Source organism: Oryctolagus cuniculus, chromosome 11, assembly GCF_964237555.1.
Source record: "Oryctolagus cuniculus chromosome 11, mOryCun1.1, whole genome shotgun sequence".
In the NCBI taxonomy this organism is placed as follows: domain Eukaryota; kingdom Metazoa; phylum Chordata; class Mammalia; order Lagomorpha; family Leporidae; genus Oryctolagus; species Oryctolagus cuniculus.
The window spans coordinates 67623591-67636891 of NC_091442.1; the positions used below are offsets into that span (position 1 = coordinate 67623591).

At 41.4% G+C, this 13301-nt stretch overlaps 1 protein-coding gene across 8 annotated transcripts in view; it reads left to right on the forward strand.

Annotated features, from left to right (window-relative positions):
* MSRB3 (methionine sulfoxide reductase B3) overlaps positions 1-13301 on the forward strand; it is a 216883-nt gene that overhangs the window by 138591 nt on the left and 64991 nt on the right. Inside the window, exon 5 of one of the 8 annotated variants that reach the window (XR_007919714.2) lies at positions 9467-9517. The exons of the other annotated variants lie outside the window; for them this stretch is intronic. The gene's annotated coding sequence lies outside the window, so the exon portion shown is untranslated. The remainder of the gene's footprint in view (positions 1-9466; positions 9518-13301) is intronic. 8 annotated transcript variants of the gene reach the window in all.

Genomic DNA, 13301 nt, shown 5'->3' on the forward strand with positions numbered 1-13301 from the left:
ACTGGCCACACATTTCCTTTTTCATCTCTTATTGTATTGATTTGGGTCTTTTCCTTTTTTTAGGTTAGTCACAGTAATGGTGTATCAATTTTGTTTATTTTTTTCAAAAAACCAGCTATTCATTTCATTGATATTTTGTATTTTTTTGTTTCAATATTGTTTATTTATTCTCTAATTTTAATTATTTTTTTCCTCCTACTAGTTCAGGATTCTGTTTGTTGTTGATGTTTTAGGTCCTTGAGGTGCATTGATAGCTCATAACTTGGTACCTTTCGAGTTTCTTAATATAAGCACTGATTGCTGTGAACTTCCCTCTTAACACTACTTTTGTTGTATCTCATCAGTTTTTTTTCTAACTTTTATTTAGTAGATGTAGATTTTCAAAAAACAGTTTGTGGATTACAATGGCTTTTTCCTCTCCATAACTTCCCTCCCACCCACAACTCTCCCATCCATTCCATTCACATCAAGATTAATTTTCAATTATCTTTATATACAGAAGATCAATTTAGTATATATTAAGTAAAGATTTCATAGGTTTGCCCACACACAGAACACAAAGTGTTAAATACTGTTTGAGCACTAGTCATATCGTTAATTCACATTAAGGACAGAGATCCTACATGGGGAGTAAGTGCACAGTGACTCCTGTTGTTGACTTAACAAATTGCCACTCTTGTTCAAGGCGTCAGCAATCTTCCCAGGCTCTCGTCATGAGTTGCCAAGGACATGGAAGCCCCCTGAGCTCGCCTTCTTTGATCATATTTTGACAAGGCAATAGTCAAAGTGGAAGTTCTCTCCTCCTTTCAGAAAAAGGTATCTCCTTCTTTGATGGCCCATTCTTTCCACTGGGATCTCACTCACAGAGATCTTTCATTTAGGTCCTTTTTTTTCTCCAGAGTGTCTTGGCTTTCCATGCCTAACAGACTCTCATTGGCTCTTCAGCCAGATCCGAATGCCTTAAGGGCCAATACCGAGGCCAGAGTGTTGTTTAGGACAACTGCCATTCTATGAGTCTGCTGTGTATCCCGCTTCCCATGTTGGATCATTCTCTCCCTTTTTTATTCTATCAGTTAGTATTATCAGACACTAGTCTTGTTTATGTGATCCCTTTGACTCTTAGACCTATCATTATGGTCTATTGTGACTGGAAATTGATCACTTTGAGTAGTGAGGTGGCATTGGTACATGCCACCTTGATGGGATTGTGTTGGAATCCCCTGGCACATTTCTAACTCCACTGCTTGGGGTGAATCAGCTTGAGCATGTCCCAAATTGTACATCCCCTCCCTCTCTTATTCCCACTCTTACATTTAACAGAGATCACTTTTAAGTTAACTTTAAACACCTAAGAATAATTGTGTGTTAATTACATAACTCAACCAATGGTATTAAGTAGAAAAAACAAAAATACTAAAAGGGATAAAGTATTAAATTGTACATCAACAGTCAGGACAAGGGCTGATCAAGTCATTGTTTCTCAGAGTGTCCATTTCACGCCACCAGGTTCCCTATTTGATGCTCGGTTAGTTGTCACCAATCAGGGAGAACATATGATACTTGTTCCTCTGGGATTGGCTTATTTCACTCAGCATGATGTTTTCCAGATTCCTCCATTTTATAGCAAATGACTGGATTTCATTTTTTGACTGCTGTATAGTATTCTATAGAGTACATATCCCATAATTTCTTTATCCAGTCTACTGTTGATGGACATTTAGGTTGATTCCATGTCTTAGCTATTGTGAATTGAGCAGCAATAAACATTAAGGTGCAGACAACTTTTGTGTTTGCCAATTTAATATCCTTTGGGTAAATTCCAAGGAGTGGGATGGCTGGGTTGTATGGTAGGGTTATATTCAGGTTTCTGAGGAATCTCCAGACTGACTTCCATAGTGGCTTAACCAGTTTGCATTCCCTCCAACAGTGGGTTAGTGTCCTTTTGTCCCCACATCCTCGCCAGCATCTGTTGTTGGTAGATTTCTGAATGTGAGCCATTCTAACCGGGGTGAAGTGAAACCTCATTGTGGCTTTGATTTGCATTTCCCTGATTGCTAGTGATCCTGAACATTTTCTCATGTGTCTGTTGGCCATTTGGATTTCCTCTTTTGAACAATGTCTATTGAGTTCCTTGGCCTATCTCTCAAGTGGGCTGTTTGTTTTGTTTTTGTGTAGTTTCTTGATCTTTTTGTAGATTCTGGTTATTAATCCTTTATCTGTTGCATAGTTTGCAACTATTTTTTCCCATTCTGTCGGTTGCCTCTTCACTTTCCTGACTGTTTCTTTTGCAGTACAGAAAAATCTTAATTTGATACAATCCCAAATGTTAATTTTGGCTTTGACTGCCTGTGCTTCTGGGGTCTTTTCCAAGAAGTCTTTGCCTGTGCCTATATCTTTTTTTTTATTTTTTGACAGGCAGAGTGGACAGTGAGAGAGAGAGACAGAGAGAAAGGTCTTCCTTTTGCCGTTGGTTCACCCTCCAATGGCTGCCGCGGCCGGTGCGCTGCGGACGGCGCACCGCGCTGATCCGATGGCAGGAGCCAGGTACTTATCCTGGTCTCCCATGGCGTGCAGGGCCTAAGAACTTGGGCCATCCTCCACTGCACTCCCTGGCCACAGCAGAGAGCTGGCCTGGAAGAGGGGCAACCGGGACAGAATCTGGAGCCCTGACCAGGACTGGAACCCAGTGTTCCAGCACCGCAAGTTGGAGGATTAGCCTAGTGAGCCACGGCACTGGCCACCTGTGCCTATATCTTGCAGGGTTTCTCCAATGTTCTCTAATAATTTGATGGTGTCAGGTCGTATTTTGGTCTTTAAACCATGTTGAGTGGATTTTTTTGTAAGGTGAAAGGTAGGGGTCTTGCTTCATGATTCTGCACGTGGAAATCCAATTTTCCCAGCAGCATTTATTGAATAGACTGTCCTTACTCCAGGGATTGGTTTTGGATCCTTGATCAAATATAAGTTGGCTGTAGATGTTTGGATTGATTTCTGGTGTTTCTATTATGTTCCATTGGCCTATCCATCTGTTTCTGTACCAGTACCATGCTGTTTTGATTACAGCTGCCCTGTAGTATGCCCTGAAATCTGGTATTGTGATGCCTCCGGCTTTGTTTTTGTTGTACAAGATTGCTTTAGCTATTTGAGGTCTCCAATGCCTCCATATGAATTTCAGTATCATTTTTTTCAGATCTGAGAAGAATGTCTTTGGTATTTTGATTGGTATCGCATTGAATCTATACATTGCTTTTGGGAGAATGGACATTTTCATGGTGTTGATTCTTCCAATCCATGAGCATGGAAGATTTTTCCATTTTTTGGTATCCTCTTCTATTTCTTTCTTTAAGATTTTGTAATTCTCATCGTAGAGATCTTTAACGTCCTTAGTTAAGTTTATTCCAAGATATTTGATTGTTTTTGTAGCTATTGTGAATGGGAGTGATCTTAGCAGTTTTTTCTCAGCCGTGGCATTGCCTGTGGATACAATGGCTGTTGATTTTTGTGCATTGATTTTATATCCTGCTACTTTGCCAAACTCTTCTATGAGTTCCAATAGTCTCTTAGTAGATTTCTTTGGATCCCCCTGTTGATTTCTTCTCTGATGTTAATTATTTTCGTCTCCTACTAGATTTGGGGGTTTGCTGCAGTTTTTCTAGATCCTTGAGATGTGTTGAAAGTTCATTTATTTTGTGCCTTTCCATTTTCATGATGTAGGCACCTATTGCTATAAATTTTCCTCTTAACACTGCTTTTTTTGTATCCCATAAGTTTTGATACATTGTGCTGTTGTCCTTACTTACTTGCAGAAAGTTTTTGATTTCTCTTTTGATTTCTTCTGTGACCCAGTGTTCATTCAGGAGCATGTTGTTCAATCTCCATGTGCTTGTTCTAGGTATTTCTGAGTTGCTAATTTCCAACTTCATTCCACTATGGTCTGAGAAGCTGCATCGTATGATTCTAATTCTTTTGAATTTGCTGAGACTTGCTTTATGGCCTAGTATGTGGTTAATCCTAGAGTAGGTTCCATGTACTGCTGAGAAGAATGTAAATGCTTTCTGTGTAGGATGAAAAGTTCTGTAGATATCTGTTAGATCCATTTGGGCTATAGTGTTATTTAAATCTACTGTTTCCTTGTTGATCTTCTGTCCAGTTGATCTGTCTTTTTCTGAGAGTGGAGTATTGAAGTCCCCCAGTACTATTGTATTAGAGTCTAGGTCTCCCTTTAAGTCTCTTAACAAATCTTTTAAATAAACTGGTGCCCTGTAATTAGGTGCATATACATTGATAATCATTATATCTTTCTGCTGAATTGATCCCTTAATCATTATATAGTGCCCCTCTTTGTCTGTCTTAACAGCTTTTGTGTTAAAGTTTATTTTGTCTGATATTAATATGGCTATGCCTGCTCTTTTTTCATTTCTGTTGGCGTGGTATATCTTTTTCTAGCCTTTCACTTTCAGTCTGTATGGATCTTTGTTGGAAAGATGTGTTTCTTGTAAGCAGCAAATAGATGGGTTTTGTTCATTAAGCCAATCAGGCAATCTGTGTCTTTTAACTGGACAGTTGAGGCCATTAACATTCAATGTTTCTATTGAAAAGTAGTAACTTTGCCCTGCCATTTTCCCAAATATATTTTCTAACATATGCTTTGAACTTCCTGTGATCTTTTACTGGGAGGTTTTCTTCCTTTACCTTCTATCACATTGATGACCATGTTTCTGTGTTTCTTTGTGTAACACATCTTTAAGCATCTTTTGCATGGCCGGACAAGTGGCGACAAATTCTTTCAATTTCTGTTTGCTATGAAAGATCTTTATTTCACCTTCATTCACAAATGAGAGCTTTTCAGGATATAATATGCTGGGCTGACAGTTTTTTTCTCTTAGTACTTGGGCTATATCTCGCCATTCCCTCTTAGCCTGTAGGGTTTCTGATAAGAAGTCTGCTGTGAGTCTAATTGGATATCCTCTGAGAGTAATCTGATGTTTCTCTCTTGCACATTTTAGAATCTTTTCTTTATGTTTCATTGTGGTGAGTTTGATTACAACGTGTCATGGGGAGGATCTCTTTTGGTCATGTTCACTAGGTTCTATGATCTTCCTGTACTAGGATGTCTCTGTCCTTCTCCAAACCCGGAAAGTTCTCTGCTAATATCTCACTAAAAAGGCCTTCTAATCCTTTCTCTCTCTCCATGCCTTCAGGAACTCCTAGAACTCGAATATTGGGTTTTTTAATAGTATCCTGTAGATTCCCAACAATATTTTTTAGATTTCTAATTTCTTCTTCTTTTCTTTGGTTTGACTGCATACTTTCCTGTTCTCTGTCTTCTAAGTCTGATATTCTCTCTTCTGCTTCACTGATTCTGTTTTTAAGGCTCTCTAATGTGTTTGTCATTTGATCTATTGAGTTCTTCATTTCGTTTTGGTTTCTCTTCACTATAACACTTTCCTATTCTACTAGTTTCTGCATTTGATTTTGATTCCTCCTTAGGATTTCATTTTCATGAGAGAGATTTTCTATCCTGTCCAGTAAGGATTTCTGTAGTTCAAGAATTTGCTTTTGAAAACTTCTAAATGTTCTTATCATAAATTTTTTGAAATCCATATCTTGCATTTTTTCTATTTCGTTATCTTCATAATCTTGGCTTGGGGTGTTTTTTTTATTTGGGGGCGTCATAATATTTTCATTGTTCTTGTTCCCTAGGTTTCTGTGTTTGTTGCTTGGCATTGTGGAGATATTCTTTGGTTTCGTCTTCTTTTTTTTTCCTCACTGTGGTGGCTTTTCTCGTTATACTATGACTTTAGATTAAGTGGACTGTCTGCTTTTGGGGGATCTTTAGAGGCTTGTGATGGGTGTGGCCAGAGAGCTCTGCTTAGTTCTTCAGGGTTAAGGGTGTGCCAAAGGTGACACACTCAGGTTAGGCGTGGTAAATCTCTTTATTTATTTATTTATGTGTTTTTATTTGGAGGGAAGTAATACTGTACAGCTGAGCGGAATTGAAGGTAGTTAGCTTCTGATCTCTGGCTTCTGTGTTTATATCATTCATCTCCTTTTTCCCACGGGCCACAGAAAGAATCTGTTCTGCCCTCAGTGTGGGTTCAAATACTCCTGCAGTCTCCCACCAGGCTGCCAAGGTTACTGAATTGTAGCGTCTCCGGAGAGTACTCACATGACCTCCGTGAGTTCTCTCACCCACCGTCTCTTTTCACTAAGTCCTATCCTCCTGTTATTTCTTCCCCCCAGAGTCAGGTTTTTCTGTTTGACTGAGAGCAGGCACAGCTCTGAGGTCCTGCACAGCTCTGAGGTCCTGCACAGCTCTGAGGTCGCGCACCACCCTGAGGTCGCGCACAGCCCTGAGGTTGCGCACCTGTTATGTATGTCCAGAATGGTGCCTGCTTTTTGTCTTTTGCTCGCCTTTACGAGATGGGCAGAGAGAGAAACTCATCCGTACAGGTCCCCCCCTTTTTTTCCCCCTCTCTCCTGTAGTTAGTCTTGTGAACTTTCCCCAGTGGGTCTTCAAGCCTAGTTCCCTCTAGGCTCTGTCTGCTGTTTCCCCCATCAATGTCTCGGGTTACTGAGCTCACCTCCCCTTCCAGCACGGATGTTTAGACTCCGCTGTTTGGCTTCCGAGCTGTGGGAGTTCTTGCTCTCCCTGCAGGTAGTCTGTGTCACATCCACTAGATCCGGAAGAGTTTCCTCTGCAATTTTTTCCCCGAGCCTTTCCCTGAGATAACCATAATTCCTCTTTTATCCACCTATCTTTTCCCGGACTATCAGTGCGTGTCCTCACTATTCCACCATCATGGCTCTGCCTCTCTCATCAGTTTTAATATTAACTCATTGTCATATTCATTTGTTTCCAAAAATTTTTTGATTTCTCTTTTGATTTCTTCTATGACCCACTGTTCATTCAGGAGCACATTGTTCAGTCTCAGTGTGTTTACGTATGTTCTAAAGATTTCAAATTGTTGATTTCTAGTTTTATGCTGTTGTGGTTAGAGAAGATGCATGGAATAATTTCAGGTTTTTTGAATCTGCTTAGACCTGCTTTTTGGGCTAGCATATGGTCTATCCTGGAGAAAGTTCCATGCACTCTTGAGAAGAATGTATATTCTGCCACTGTGGGGTGAAAACTGCTGTAGATATCTGTTAGGTCCACTTGGTCTATAGCGTCAATTACCTCTGTTGTTTCCTTGCTGATTTTCTGTCTGGTTGATCTGTTCATTGCTGAAAGTGGGGTATTGGAGTCCTCCATTTTTATTATATTGGAGTCTATGTCTCTCTTTAGGTGTATTAATATTTTTTAAGTAGCCAGGCACCCTGTAATTGGGTGCATATACATTTATTATAGTCACATCTTTCTGTTGGACTGATCCCTTAATCATTGCCTAGTCCTTCTTTGTCACTTTTAACAGTTGTTATGTTAAAGTCTATTTTGTCGGATACTAGGATGGCAACACCAGCACTCTTTTGGTTTCTGTTAGCACGGTCTACTTTTTTCCATCCTTTCACTTTCTGTCTGCATGTATCTTTGTTGGTGGGATATGTTTCTTTTTTTTTTTTAATTTATTTATTTATTTGAAAGGTAGAGTTACAGAGAGGCAGAGGCAGAGCCAGAGAGAAGTCTCCCATCTGTTGGTTCACTCCCTAGAATGCACAAAGGTCGGAGTTGCACCAAACAAAGCCAGGAGCCAGGAGCTGCCTCCAGGTCTCCCACATGGGTACAGGAGCCCAAGGATTTGGGCCATCTTCTACTGCTTTCCCAGGCCACAGCAGAGAGCTGGACTGGAAGTGGAGCAGCCCTTGCCCATATGGGATGCCAGCACTGCAGGTGGTGGCTTCACCTGCTACACCATGGTGACAGCCTGAGATGTGTTTCTTGTAAGCAGCTAATAGATGGGTCTTGTTTTTTAATCCATTCAGCCACTCTGTATCTGGAGAATTGAGGCCATTTACATTCAAGGTGACTATTGATAAGTATAACTTGGCCCTGCCATTTTTCCATAAATATTCCTATAGTTTACTTTGGATTTCTTTTGTACTTCTACTGGTGGTTTTTCTGCCTTCTTATTCTTTCATAATGATGGCTATCTTTCTGTTTTTCTGTGTGTAGCACATTTTTAAGCATCTCCTCTCCTGTAAGGCTGGATGAGTGTCAACAAATTCTTTCAACTTCCTTTTGCTATGGAAGTTCTTTATTTCACCTTCATTCATAAATTCAAGCTTTGCAGGGTACAGTATACTGGGTTGACAGTCTTTCTTTTAAGACTTGGACTATATATCACCATTCCCTTCTAGCCTGTAGGGTTTCTGCTGAGAAGTTAACTGTGAGTCTAATTAGCAATGCTCTGAAAGTAGTGTGGCATTTCTCTCATGCAATTTTAAATCTTTTCTTTATGTTTTATTGTGGAAAGTTTGAGTACAATATGTCATGGTGAAGATCTTTTCTGGTCGTGTCTATTAGGAGTTCTATGTGCTTCCTCAGTTTGAACATCTCTTTCTTTTTCCAAATTGGGGAAGTTTTCTGTAATTATTTCACAAAATAGGCTTTCTATTCCCTTCTGTCTTTGCACTCCTTCAGGAACTGCTAAGAATTGTATGTTGGGTCACTTGATAGTATCCCATAGGTCTTAAACACCATTTTTAAGTTTTCTATTGTCTTTTGTTGTTGTCTGACTATAAGATTTCTAAAGATTTGTCTTCTAGTTTGGATATTCTTTCTTCTACCTCATTAAGTCTGCTGTTAAGACTTCCCACCAGGGGCCAGCACTGTGGTATGGTGGGTGGGGCTGCTGCCTGCAGTGCCAGCATCCCATGTGGGAGCCAGTTCGGGTCCCAGTTGCTCCACTTCCCATCCAGTTCTCTGCTGTGGCCTTGGTAGTCAGTGGTGGACAGACCAGGTCCTTGGGCCCCTGCTTCTGTGAGGGAGACCTGGAAGAGTCTCTTGGCTCCTGGCTTCAGATCAGTGTGTAGCTCTGACCATTGTGGCCATCTAGGGAGTTAGCCAGTGGATGGAGGACCTCTCTCTCCCTACCTCTGCCTCTCTGTGGCTCTGCCTTTCCAATAAATAAATAAGTAAATCTTTTAAAAAAAAAACTTTGCACTGCATTTTTATATGCTCCATTGTATTCTTCATTTCTAAAATTTTATTTTGATTTCTCTTTGTATTCTTAATTTACTAGGAAAAATTTTCATTCATATCTTGTATGGTTTTCTTCAGTTGTTGCATTTGCTTCTGATTTTTTTTAGTAATCCTATGATTAATTTTCTAAATTCCATTACTGGCATTTTCTTGTTCTCTTCATCTCTGCATTCTTATGTTGAAATGATGTAGTGTTCCTCTGGGTGGGTGGGTGGGGCATCATGGTGACTTCCTTGTTCTTGTTTCATGAATTTTGTGGCTCTTATTTTTTGGCATTTGTGGAGTTGATTTTTAATTTTTTCTTCTGTTGACTTTTATCTTTAGGGCTATGCTTCTGTGGCTTTGTGGAATGTCTGCCCTTTCAGTGAATTCCAGGTGTGTGGTAGGTGTGACCTGGGGGCTCTGGTCAGTGCTCTAGGGTTGGGGTGAGTTTCCAGGGTAACACCAAGTTGGGCATGATAGAACTTGATTCCCTGCGATGCCCTGAATCTTTTCTTGTAGCCCCTTGGCCCCTAGGTCTCAGCACATAAAGTTCCCGCAGATGCCAAAACCAGAGGGTGTTGCTGGTGCGGGTGCCCCTCTGTCCCTTCTAGTTGCTCAGCCACCTCCTGGCCAAGCTGAGTCAGTGGGGGACTGAGGACCATTCCCTCTGCTCATAGCTCTGGATCACATGCACACACTAGAGTCACTACCCTAACGGCTGCCTGCTGTTGCTGCCAGTGCTTCGTTCAGGTGCCCCATCTCAGTGAGCTGTTACTTGCGTACCTGCAGGCTTCTGTAGTTTTAGTCCTGATTGAAAATGGCACCCACCCTCTCTCATGTGGTTCGGGGATGTTGTTTTGGAGAGGTTGGTTTGAATCAGCTGCCCCCCACCCCCTTCCACTAGGACCTCAGTCAACTGCCAACAACCGCCAGCTCCCTGGGCTCCAGAGCCATGCTTCATTCCAGTTCTATCCCTACATATTGGTGCCATCTGTCCTCTTCCAGTCTCAAAAATGCTGCCAACTCTGGCTTTCTGGGGCTCCCGTTTTCTGTGCTCTGTGGGTGTGTGTCAACATTCACCACATTGGTTCAAGCTGCTTCACCTCCTCCTGTGGGGCTTCCCCGGGTGGTTTTCTCTCCAATTCCCCACCGAGCCAAACCTCCTACACTGTTCTCCTCACTGTTTTTCCCTAGCACTGTGAAGCATGCCACTCCCTAATCCACAATTTTTTTTTTTTGAGATCTACTCTGTAGCTTCTTACCCATGATTCTTTCTTACTAGCCTTGCATCTATCTCTACAGTGTTACTTGAAGCTCTGATGCCATTGTTAATCCATTCTTTTTTGTTTTCAAATCTCTTCCTGGAATGTTTTCTTTATTTCTTTGCTTTAATTGAGATTAGTTTCTCTCCCATGGTTGAAAGGAAAGGATGCCACAAAACACAGCAAACACCGGAGTAAGGGAAAAAGTTTATTGTCAGGTGGGGGGAACCTGACAGGCTGCATCCCCGTGCACAGAGTACAGCAGCCTGTACTGGGAGAACAGGTCTTATATAGCTTTGCAGAGGTAAGGAAATGGGAGCGGCAAATCCTGTTAGGGTGGGGGTGAGCTGACACTTGTGATTGGGCCATTTGGTCACCTGACTTCTAGTAAGCCAGGCTAGGCTTAGAATGAAGCTTATTGTACAAAATGGCAATGAGGCCAGAGCCTAAGATGGTACCACAGATAAGACTGACCATTTTACTAACATTTCCCCCTTTTGTTTTTTATAAAGCAAGTGTTGTATGGCATTGCATTGGCCCCAAAAGTCCAGGATGGGTGGAAGGATGATGATCTATCTTCTAGAGCTGCTTCCTGTTGACATGGGGTGATGTCTAAAGTCATGATGTCCTGGGTGCAGAGCTGAGTTTATCCCTGTAATAGCATTTGGTTGACTGCCTGGTTGGTGAAGGGTTTGGTCCATTCCATTATCACTTCCTATAAATACTTAAGCAGACAATGTAGTATAAAAGCCAGGGTTAGAATAGTAGCCTATGGTCCTAGGAGCGGCATTAACTAAGTGATGAGAGGCTCCCTAGGGAGGGAGAGGAGGGAGTTTGTAGAAAAAGTTCTGAATAATCATATAATGTTAAGTGGAGGAAGAGAGGACCGTGAATACACATGGGTCAGGAGTAGAGCCATTGATGTAAGAGTAAGAAAGATGCTGTCTAAACCATGAATAAGTTTTCCAATTGAGAGGCAACTAGAAACTGACAGAAAGGGCTTGATAATAATCAGAAAGGGCTTGATAATAATCAGGTGGGTTTTAAGGCCTTGCCAGTCATGAAGCCCAGGCCTATTTTTCTCTTTACATGAGATATATCCTAAGGGAGGTGTGAACCTCCTTGGGGAAGGCACCCTGTTGACGTCCATTACCTAGCTGGCCTGGGAGGAGAGCTGGTCAGGTAAAGGCAGGTGACATCTCTAACAGGAAATTTACAGTTCTGCCTGCAATGTTGCTGACCCTCCTTGGCCGTTTCCTCAGCAGTGGTTGTTACTTTGGAAGCTGGGCTGAGTGAAGGGCTTTTCAGCTTAGAGCCAATAAGGTCTGTGACTCTGACTTGGGTGTCCTTCAATCCAGGGCAGTTCCATTTCCAGTGACCCAACTCTTGTCTGGAAGAGCTGCCAGGGCTCTTCATAAGCTGGCTTCTACTGAAGCCCTGGCTTTCCATATAAACCAGTGCAGTGGGTTGGCCTGTTGGGTCTCCTTGATGGCAGATCACTGTGTTCAGCAGTCATTGATTGGCCTGCCATCTATCTTTACAATGCTTCTGCTGCCCAGCCTTCTCTTTTCCCTGGTTTTTGTTAGAGCGGACCAGAGGAAGCCTTTTAGAGGGGTGCTCAAGTCCTATCTCTAATCTTTGATGGTCTAAACTAGAAGTCTATGGTAGAATTTTACAAAACATTTATCCCTTTTAGGCCTCTGGGCCTTTCTCATTCAGATAACCATCATGTCTGATAACACAAGATCATTATACTTTTTAACTTTTGGACATTTATGTCAGTAGCATTTTGCATTATCATAACTTAAAATTTAGCACTGCTTCACATCTTGACAGTACCTTAATATAATCCAAATAGCCTTATTAGTTGGTGTCTCTACAAGATGAGAGGCATATATCCTTTACTATTTCCAGGAGCCCAGCTGAAAATATCAAAGTCCAAAGAATATGGAATTTTTTTTGAATGCCTGTCAGGTATGCCAAGGAGGTTTAAAATATCTAGTAGAAATAGAATCCCTCAACATTATGACATAATATAGACCAGATTTGATCACTGTTACAAGGTGATATCTCAAATGTTATAAAATAAGTGTATATTTAAATAAACCATAGCTCTTAATAAAAACTCAGCTGTTTTAAACAATCAGAACTTAACAGAGACATTAAGAGAACATAATAGATTAGATTAACAGAATACAAAATCTATGGCTCTTTGGTCATTCCAAAAATCGGAGATAAAACCTTTAATTTAAAAGCTAGTGTGCATAGAATCATATTCCATAACTTGAAAAAATTTTATTTTTTTTTTGACAGGTAGAGTTATAGACAGTGAGAGAGAGAGAGAGAGAGAGAGAGAGAGAGAGAGAGAGAGAAAGGTCTTCCTTCTGTTGGTTCACTCCCCAAATGGCCGCTATGGCCGGTGCTGCGCCAATCTGAAGTCAGGAGTCAGGTGCTTCTTCCTGGTCTCCCATGCGGGTGCAAGAGCCCAAACACTTGGGCATCCTCCACTGCCTTCCCGGGCCACAGCAGAGAGCTGGACTGGAAGAAGAGCAACCAGGACTAGAACCTGGCACCCATATGGGATGCCGGCACTGCAAGGCGGAGGGTTAACCAAGTGAGCCACGGCGCCGGGCCCTCACTTGGAACAATTTTAACAGAGTCAGAACTAGGGAAGAGAAAATAGATTACTGGAGCTGGCTAGAAAACAGAGTCACCAATTAAACAAAATTATCTTTAAACAGATTTTTAAGACAATTTCGAAATATTGTAAAAACCTCATTGCTTTAACAGAGGATCAGATTCTAGTTCTGTTACCAGTGAATGGCAGGGTTCTTGTCTTCGCACAAGAAAGAATTCAGGCATGAGACAGAGAGTAGTGGAAAGTAAAATAGCAAGGTTTATTAGGGAAGGGACAT